The sequence below is a fragment of the Haematobia irritans genome, chromosome 1 (genome assembly GCF_050003625.1).
Source record: "Haematobia irritans isolate KBUSLIRL chromosome 1, ASM5000362v1, whole genome shotgun sequence".
Taxonomy (NCBI): domain Eukaryota; kingdom Metazoa; phylum Arthropoda; class Insecta; order Diptera; family Muscidae; genus Haematobia; species Haematobia irritans.
The window spans coordinates 278,713,440-278,723,543 of NC_134397.1; positions in this window are offsets into that span (position 1 = coordinate 278,713,440).

The following is a 10,104-nucleotide window of genomic DNA, read 5'->3' on the forward strand; positions in this document are numbered from 1 at the left end:
AGTAGTAATTGGGTCAGTAGGAATGATTGCATAAACAATTTGGATTGAGATGATTTTCGAAGACTCTAAATTAAAGTAGTATATACAAATAGAAGCGATATAATGACTTGAAGAAAATTATCACAATCGAGCACAAGATGTATTACATAATCGATATCGAATCGATTGTGATATCGTAATGGTGGTAAAAGCTCAAATACCTCAAAGTGAGCAATCTGTTTGTTCTTTTAAGTCCTTATAATGATACTGGTAGCTTGACCAAATGCTGTGGTATTGTTTAGGTATGTTAGGTATAGTGGCAGTCCGATATTTCAGGCTCATAGACTATTCAGTCCATTGTGATACCATAGTGATGAACTTCTCTCTGCCCGATTAGGGGATTTTGGTTTTTTTTCTCGTGTTTGGGATTATTTTTTTACTTTGGGGATCTATGAATTTTGCTGGGGATGGGGATTTTTCAATCAGATAGTATTAATTTCGTTATAGAACGTGTAAAAGCAAAGTACAATAAGACTTAGACATCAATCTTTACGAATTCGTTTAGGTTGGTCTAAACCAGAGCTTCCCAAATGGGGGGGCACCACGAGGTTTCAGGGGGGCGCAGCCTCATTTTGGTTGAGCAGGTTTTGTATCATTAAATTTTTTAAAACAACGCAAATTGTTAAGTTCAAGAAAACATCAATAATATACTACAAAATAACATACCATTCGTACATTTCGAAATGTTCATTTATAACCACAGTGAGAAAAGAATAGAAGTTATATGCAATTCTATAATTTGTTGTAGGTTCCATTATTAGTCGTTCACTTTATTTGCAACGGCTAAATTTCTTGCTAAAATATCAGAACCAGTACCCACATTTGTATTCATACATTTTAAAAATTTTGAAACCATTTTCGTCACTTTTAGACATAAAGTCAAAATATCTGTCTTGCCTTCATGTTGAAACTGACTTAAGGCGTACTTTATCAGTAATAGTACCAAATATTAAAAATCTAGCTAATGAAAGGAACAATTGCCAAATTTTCCACTAATTGATTAACTCTTTTATATTAATATTCATTAACATTTTTATTTTTAATTATTTAATTAATTATTGTTAATCATATTTTCAGCTTTTGTTAATATTTATTTCTGTTTGTTGGGTAAACAAAATTTGTTTTAGGTTGGGGGCAGCGCAACGAAATTGATACATTTTTTGGGGGCGCGAAGCAAATTGGGTTGGGAAGCTCTAGTCTAAACCATTATAGCTTCACATTTATGTGACAAATATTAAACGTGTTCGACTTTCTCCGCACGCAATCAATTAATTTCATAAATATTTGAAAAATTGATCATACTGACACAGTGGCTCCGTGGTGCAATGGTTAAAAAAACACAACCACAACTGAAATGGTTCGATGTTTAAGGATTCAAACTCATCGAAATCTTTAAGTTGAGGATTGACAAGCTCAATCTTACAAATTATGTCAAGATGAACCAGTTCCAAAAGGCATACGACCAGTTCCAAAAGCTCACCCATGAGTATATTAACGAACGACCACGAGATAATTTTTCATATCCAATGTCGGCATGAACCGCCTATGGCCGCTCTCCAATTATTTTCATAGAGTCTTCATCGTCAAAGGAAAAAAAGATTTTAAAAGTTGCTTTCGCGTGGTGGGCATATAACCATTTCAAACGTACATCCTGACGTACCAACAAGACCTAAGAACTTAGTCAAACAAAATTTTCCTTCATGTTAAGATACCCATTTGTAAGTCGAATTACTTAATAATAAAACCAAAAACTACTTCATTGAAAAGTCGAATAAACTATTGGAAAAGGAAGGTTAGGTTAGGTGGCAGCCTGATGTATCAGGCTCACTTAGGCTATTTAGTCTATTGTGATACCACAGTGGTGAACTTCTTTCTTATCACTGAGGGCTGCCCGATTCCATGTTAAGCTCAATGACAAGGGACCTCCTTTTTATAGCCGAGTCCGAACGGCTTTCCACATTGCAGTGAAACCATTTAGAGAAGCTTTGAAACCCTCAGAAATGTCACCAGCATTACTGAGGTGGGATAATCCACCGCTGAAAAACTTTTTGGTTTTCGGTCGATGCTGGAATCGAACCCACGACCTTGTGTATGCAAGGCATGCTAACCATTGCACCACGGTGGCTCCCAAGGACAAGGAAAAAACTCGCAAGGACAAAGAAAAAAACTAACTACTAATGTACGCGTTAGAATTGTTGTTGTCTCCTTGAAACCAGTTTCTGTAAGTTGTCACATGTTGTTGTTGACTATGCGAGTAGAAACAAAAGCTTTTTTCGATTGTTCACCACTACGGTGAATTCAACAAGTAAAAAAATAAATAAATTTCGTGTTGTAACAAAACGAAATATAATAAGATTAAAGGATTTGTAGGTATATGAAAAGTTGATGCACAGTGGGAGTAAAGATGATTCAGTTTGTAAGAGGAAAATTCCCAAATGTTTTCTCCATTAGAAGTTAGCATAAAGGGCCCAAAATTGAGTTATCTATCCCAGCCAGATTTATACTAAAGACTGTGGAAAAGTTCATTCGCCCGAACTGAAACATGTACAGTCTAGGGGTGTATATATTTTTATATGGCGGCGATGAATGACAGCCGAAACAGCGGCTATATTTTCTTCAGTACGCACTCTACGTTTTCGTTGGTGGTCCAACAATGTAATTTTGGTCCGAAAATTTCTCACAATAGTACGAATAGTCGCTTCAGTGGGTCGACTAAACTGACCATAAAATGGAAGAAGCACGCGATGAAATTTCTTAACAGGGAACGCATTTTGATAATAAAATTTAATGATTTTCATTTTTTCCCGTTTGTAAGACGATTCACAGTTAAATTATAGACTAAACGGAGGAAGTTTTTATAGAGAAACAAGACACGAAACGTGTGTCATCTATTTGAACTCGTATTACTACAAAAGATAATAGCTTAAAAATCACCCTTTACCACATAGTAGTTTCAACAATATAAGAAGAAATTACAAGTAAAATTTTTAGAACTTCGAAAGAGAAATGTTTTCATTTCTAAAAAGAAAATAGCCGTCAACAAAACTAACTTGAAAAAAGTTTCCCAATCAATTTCGATTTAGCTGTTAGCGATATCGATAATTTTCAAAACTAAGGAGATTTATTGAGGTTATAAATCCGAATCCTAATTCTAATTTCCATGAACCAAGATGTACACCACAAATAGAATTATAAATTACAGGACAATTTATTTTCATGATTCAATAAAGAAATCACATTGGCACCGATTTCAAATGAGATGACATATCCTTTTATGGAAAAAGAAAATTCAAGGAATTTCATACACATTCATTCGAGACCACTTGAATTCAAAAACAAAAAATTTGGCACATTTTTTTGACACCTCATCGTCCTCACAAGAAGACAAAAATCTATTGTGTTCTAATGCCCTCCATTACAAAGGATTTGGAAAACTCATAAAGCAGAGCAACCTGTTTGAATGCAAAAACTCTGGGAACTATCTCAACTCTATAGAAATCGGGCCCAACAATTCCCGATCTTCCGAAATGATTTGTATAGAATTTTTCAAGAGTTGTACCAATAATTGACGGAATTGTTCCAATGCTTATTGTTCTCCTCTGTTCCCGAGGTGTCAACAGGTATTCATCAAATACAAACAAAAACATCAAAGCGAACGGAATGGATGAAAGAAGGACGAAGCCTTCTTCCTTACTTTCTTCTGCCGCGTTCACTTTAGTGAGAGTGATTTGTCTTTTGTCGTTGTGACTAATGTCTGTCCGAAAATGTTTGTCGGCACCATCATAGAGTCAATGTGCTCGGTGTCACATATTATTTCACCAAGCAAATAACCAAAGGCTAGGCTATCCGAATGCCGACGAAGTTGTATGAAAAGGATAACGTGGCAAAAAATTGAAAATCTCTGCAAACACAATTCAATAGCGCAACAGTGTGCAAGACGAGTGATTCTTCTCAACCTAACTAACTCTGCGCTGTTCTACGTTCATCACTCTCACATCCAAATGTATTAGAAGAGAAATATTTGTCCTTATGGAGGATGATGATATTGTGGCGGCAGATGATCAAATGCTGTTGCCGCCCCTCATCTTTGAAGTGGCGATTGAATGTTGACTCTTCGGCTTTGTCTTGTTTCGCTTCAATTTTTTGTTTGTTTTAGAGAAGGCTAATGAAGATATTTTTCATTTTTTCCGCAAGATGCTTGTTTGCTTCAACAATACACCTATAGAGTCCAAGTATAGCTAACAATGATTAGTTCTTGAGAACTTCGCCATTATTAATTGTTATCAATTAATTATGATTTCCCACAGACATTGAGGTCAATACATATCACAATGGTTTAGTCTTAATCCAGACTAAATACTATGTTAGTCGGAAATTGGATGATGCAAAGGCATATTGTGATATTAGATAGAAGACCAATAATAGTATTTGCTATATTTGATAGTTGAAAAAAGCTAACTTTGTCAACTTTTAATCTATGTAAATCCCTAAAGGATAAGATTATATATACTTATTTTTACACATAATTATTTTTTGCACACTCAAAAAAATATGAATTCACCACCAAGTTTGAACTAAACTTTATTACATATCCCGCTATCATATCGATATGACAAAATAAATAAATGTTTTGCGCCGAATTCAAGAAAAATTCGGAGCTATTTTGTGGGAAATATAAAAACATTATTAAATTGGAAGCACACACTGAAAAAAAAGCATGCTCGGTTCCAAAGATTTTGTCTTTACTTTAACAATTTTGGTATTGATTCCGAGCCAAAGAAGCGGAGAATACTAATAAGGATACTTTTAAGACACAATTCTCTTTTAAATTTAGGTTATGTGTACTTGACTCTAGAAATCTAATTTTAATTTTTCGTTTTTGCAGCTTGTTTTCTTCATATGCTATCAAAGTCCTTTAAAAACGGGTTAACGACGACTTTATTTTCCAAATTCAGATTCGACTTCCAGTAGAAATTATGCTATGTTTCAAGTAAAAAACGTCTTTAAAATAAAATGTTGAAAAACATGTCCTATATTTGAACGATTTTTTGCTTTGTAGTCAAGATGCAAAAAGACAACAAATTTAAATACAATTTCATTAAATTTAAAAAAAATTTTCTGAATTATTAAAGTCAAGTTGACCTTAGCTCAAAAATTTTTTCTTTCATGTTATGATACCCATTTTTAAGTCAAATCACTTAATTATAAGGACAATACGACTTAATTGAAAAGTTTATCGACTTTTGGACAAGGAAAAAAACTTTATATTACAGAAATGCGTCTTCTATGCTAAGCAAAATTTGCATTCGTATTTTAAAGACATGCAATTTTTGACCTTACGACAATATTTTTTTCAGTGCATAAATTATGGTGTCCATAAACATAGGAAGGCCTCTGGGGAGAGGTCTTAGACCCCCCAAGAAAAATTTTAGCCCCCCAGAATTTGAAAACCTATTTACGATTTTACATTTTTGTAAAAATTAAACAAGTATATACAACTGCACAATCGAATTACTTGGTTTGTGGTAGCAGTTGCCGATGGCAATGTTTGAAGTTTGATATTTATGAAATAAAGCTGTGGTTGAACTTATGATTTAGTTGAATAACTAAAGCTCCTTTATTTATTTGTTTAGTTTGATTTAGTCAATTTAATTAAAAAAATTGTAATTGATATTAAAACTATTCTTTCATAAATTAATATCTTAATAATGCTGCAAACAAAGCGTCGCCAAAAAAGAAGTGAAAATGTTCTTTTTGGGTCCAGAAGTGGTGCAAAATTGACGGAGAAGCGATGAATGTAATATGAACTTTTCATAGAACGAATGCCCAGCGTTTCAACAGCCATTGCAATGAATTTGCATCACTTCTTAAGCTGTGATCCGAATTCAGTGTTTTGAATGTGAATTAAAAAATTTTGTGATATTTTCCCAAATAAAGAAATTTTATATTTTTTTTAATGATTTTTAATGCTTTCTAACGCTTGTTTTAAACGTTTTCCTTCGAATATTTTCAAAAATTATCGATTTTTCTATAATGGATTTAGCATTTTTGTGGCAAAATTTGAATAACTTGTACCATTTTATTTATTCTTACCCTTTTTTTAACTATTTCAAAAAAAGAAAACAAAAAATTACGCATTAAAATATGGAAAAAATGAAAAAAACTTCCTGTGTAGTTAAAATAATTAACATTTTGTGATGACATTTTTGGAAGTGCTTTTAAAGTTGTGCCTTTAGAACAACTCCCAATTTTTTTGATGGGAAAAGTGTGGAACTACTTTTAGTTGCTTTATTATAAATTAATTGTCGAGTTATTTTGATGTCTATTTTTTATCCATTTTTATGAAATAAAACATTAATTGAACCTATAAGTTCAGTCTATAAAGAAAAAAAAAAAAATAAACGCTTCTGTAACATATACTCCCAAACACATTCTGCTTCAAGTATATATATTATCAGGATTGGTTCAAAAATAATATGTTTATTATTCACACATATTATGTTGCACCTTAGGCATAGACTGGTAGAACAAACTTTTAATGACAGTTTCTTTGTGTGTACAGTGAAACCTCTGAAAGGTGGTCACCCACGCCTCAAATTTATCCACATTTGAGAGGTGTCCAGGTATGAGAGGTTAGGTTAGGTTAGGTTAGGTTAGGTTAGGTTAGGCCCGATGTATCAGGCTCACTTAGACTATTCAGTCCATTGTGATACCACATTGGTGAACTTCTCTCTTATCACTGAGTGCTGCCCGATTCCATGTTAAGCTCAATGACAAGGGACCTCCTTTTTATAGCCGAGTCCGAACGGCGTTCCACATTGCTGTGAAACCACTTAGAGAAGCTTTGAAACCCTCAGAAATGTCACCAGCATTACTGAGGGGATAATCCACCGCTGAAAAACTTGTTGGTGTTCGGTCGAAGCAGGAATCGAACCCACGACCTTGTGTATGCAAGGCGGGCATGCTAACCATTGCACCACGGTGGTATGAGAGGTTAATTTAATGTGTTAATATATCCAACGTCCCCAGACAACTGTGCATGTTTGGGAGTGTCAGAGTTTGAGTGGTTTCACTGTATATATTTTTATAAGGCGCAAATTGGTTACTCCCATTTTTTTACTTGCAGCATAATCTCTTGATCTCTCTTTCGAAACACAAATATGTTTGTAGGCAGTTCTAAATTAATGTTTCCACCATTGCACTAGAGTAAGCGTGTGCTTCTTCCTTCGCTTGCCAAGTTGCACTTCTTTAAGCAAGAAGTTTTTGTGTTGTTTACGAACGATTTTGCGCTAAGAGATATTAGTAAAAATAAATTAGTTAAATTCTTGTGCTTGAAGGATTTTGTGTTCTATTGTGCTTGAAGGATATTGTGTACGTTTAAATTTGGCAACCCAATTTTTTACTGTTGCATATGAAGGAGCACTTTCACCTAAAACATTCTCCATATCATTATGAATTTTTTGTCCCGATAAACCTTTTTTATGTAAATATTTAATTTTTTTTCAAATTTTTCCATTGTAAAAAAATTGCGGATGCGTCTTTTTTGAACATCTGTTTCTATATGAAGGAATTGCCAGATCGAAACAAAATTTAACATGTGTTCATAACAAAAAAAAAACGTTTTTCTGTTTATTCAAAAACAGAAAAACTTTTTTCTGTTTATTCAAAAACAGAAAAACTTTTTTCTGTGTATTCACGCGTGAATCACGCGTGTCACGAGACTTTCGTGTTACGCGCACACCTCTATGGTTACGCGCACACCTCTATGGTCTATAGGTTGCTATTATCACCCGATATTTCGAAATCACGTTTTTTTATGACCTAAATTACGATTTTTATACCATAGGAATGGGGGTATATTAACTTTGTCATTCCGTTTGTAACACATCGAAATATTGCTCTAAGACCCCATAAAGTATATGTTTTCTGGGTTTTGGTGAAGTTCTGAGCAGAGAATGAAGCCGACCCATTTTTGTCGGCGGCGGCTGACACTAAATATTTGCCTCCGGCGGCGGCGGCTTGACGGCTAAGCCGATAAAAAATTATCTATTCGGCGGCGCAAAATTATCTATTATAAAATCAATTTGAAGTTTTACGAATTGTAATAAGATTAGTTGTACAACCAATCCTACAATCAAATTTACATTTTATTCAAATTTTTTGAGCTAAATTTTTGTAAAACTATTACAGCAACATGATACTAATTCATTGAAGGTGGAAAGTTCAAAATTTTGGCAAAAACTATAACAAATGTTATTAAATTTTTCTGATATAAATCAATATTTTAGATTAATTGGCGGCTAAATTTGAGTCGAGATGAGTCGACATATTCGGCGGCGGCGTCGACTGCTAAAAACGGGTCGGCGACGGCTAAAATCGGCGGCGCGACTCGGCGGCTTCATTCTCTGGTTCTGAGTCGATATAAGCATGTCCGTCCGTCCGCCTGTTGAAATCACGATAACTTCCGAATGAAGCAAGCTACACGCAAAGAAAAAAAACGTTTGGAAAACGTGTACCGAAAACGTTTTTCTTTTGTTAGAGTTTTTTGAATTGCTTCGAAAATTTTAAACTTTTATTACCAAAAAAATTCGTTTGTTACAAAATTTTTATTTTTGCAATAAAAAAAGTTATTTTTGAAACAACAACACAGTCCATTTCGTTTATATCAAACACTGTTCTTTTCTGACTTTAGGTCTTTAATAAGACACATTTTACAGTTCAAAATTTAATACACTATAATGTAATATTGAACATTTCTTCGGAATCTTCCGAACATATCTGGAATATATATAAAAAAAAAAAACAAAAAAACTTTGGTCGAAGCAGGGATCGAACCCACGACCCTTGGCATGCAAGTCGGACGTAGCAACCACTGCACCACGGTGGCAAACTAAATGTTTGTTTCTTTTAAATAAACTTTGTTTATTCGGTTCGTGGGCGCCGCTAGCTATGCTATATAAATATAACTTATATGGATATTTATCTATTGATGACCATAACAGGTACATAGCTCAGTGGTTAGTGTGTTGGCTTACAAAGTGCATGGTCCGCGGTTCGATTCTCCCTCCAGCCGAAAGGTAAACAACTTTTAAAAATTTATAAAATCGTATAATTTCTTCTACATTGTTGGTATTACAGGAAAAGGTTAAGAACTAAAAAAACTCGTGGATGTGAGAAAGATTTGAGGGAAAATGCAATTAGCAAGAAACAATTTTTTTTTTGAATTTGTCTTTATGAAATTGTTTTTACATCCTGGAAAAGAATAAACGTTTATCACACAAAGTATATACTTTTCTTCCAAATACACTTCCTTACAGCGAAAAGCCAATGAGAAACGAACTTTGTTTGTCTAAAATTTCGTTTGGGAGGAAAGAATTATTTTTTTGCGTGTAGAGACTTGAAACATGGCACAACTATGTTCGTTGTTATTGATGTACGTTAGATCGGATGGTATTCCAAATGGGCCATATCGGCCCATACGTGGTGTTAATATATGGTCTCTAACAACCATGCATGAATTGGTCCATATCGGTGCATAATTATGTATAGCCCCATATAAACCGATCCCCAGATTTGACCTCCGGTGCCTTTTGGAGAAGCAAAATTCATCCGATCTGATCGAAATTTAGTACGTGGTGTTAGTATATGGTCTCTTATAACCAAGGCAGGCATTGGTCCATATCTGACCATAATTATATATAGCCCCCATATAAACCGATCCCCAGATTTGACCTTCAGTGCCTTTAGGAGATGCAAAATTCATTTGATCTGATTGAAATTTAGTACGTGGTGTTAGTATATGGTCTCTAACAATCAAGGCAGGTATGGGTCCATATCAGTCCATAATTATATATACATCCCATATAAACCGATCCCGAGATTTGGTATTGGAGCCTCATGCAGGACCAAATTTCATCCGAGTCAGTTGAAATTTGGTACATTGTGCTAGTATATGGCCGTTAACAACCATGCCCATCTAGGTCCATATCGGTCTATAGTTATATATATAGTCCTCAGATAAATCGATCCCCATCACACAAAAATTGGTCCATATCAAGTTCATAA